The following is a 912-nucleotide window of genomic DNA, read 5'->3' as shown; positions in this document are numbered from 1 at the left end:
GAGCTGTCCTTGAAAATCACTAGGAAATTACAGCTACCGGATGCTTTAGTTGCCATATTTCCCACAGACAGAGTACCAAATCTTTCTCCATAGGATACAGTGACTTCTAGTTAAATTCCTTGTCCTGTTTGTTAGTTACAATTTAATTAAGTAAACCTATCTAGCTAATCTCTATTAAATCCCATATATCCAAGACACCACCTCTCTCTTCACACTTATATAAGTCCCTTTTGGGTGAGTTCAGCCAGAGTGATTCAGACTGACATTTCCGAATTAAATTAGAAGTCTGTGGATTTTAAATGGAGAGTCTGAAACTCAGAAATTGTGGACCTTTGACTTTGAAATGCACTTTTGTCTTTGGCCTGATGTAGTGTAAGCTTGTTGGTATGCAAGTCCCAGCACAGATCTACCTATTTACTCAGGTTGTTTCTTAGGGGATGATTTCAGGGAAATCAGGGGATTTCAGGGCAAGAGAGCTTCATCAAAATTAATCAAGCTGGATAGAATTAGTGTGTGTGTAAGAGCGTGTTGTAAATATTGTGTAGCATTTTGGCCTAGAGGGCACCCTAAGTACATTTTTGCAGTTAAGAAATAAATAAATACAGGAATGGTTTGAAACATTATCCAGGACCAAACAGTCATGTTGTTTAGCAAAGGAGACATTCAGCTGACTACTCGTTCACTCCTGGGGAGCATCTCCATAGCCATCAGAGCACCAAGATTCATTGCTGGGTTTCACAAGAGCGGGTGGCTGGGAAATCTTCAGGCTTTGAGACACGTGCCCTTTTGGTAATGAAGGGAAACGAGGTGCTTTTGGCTACGGCGTGTCACTGTTTGGATGGTACGTGTTTGTGGCAGAGAAACCATTTCTGAGACGAGTTTCCCTTGAGGAAAGTCCAGGCCCTCTCTCTT

This window comes from Egretta garzetta, unplaced genomic scaffold, assembly GCF_000687185.1.
Source record: "Egretta garzetta isolate BGI_Z169 unplaced genomic scaffold, ASM68718v1 scaffold139, whole genome shotgun sequence".
In the NCBI taxonomy this organism is placed as follows: domain Eukaryota; kingdom Metazoa; phylum Chordata; class Aves; order Pelecaniformes; family Ardeidae; genus Egretta; species Egretta garzetta.
Note: the sequence above shows the minus strand (reverse complement) of the source record.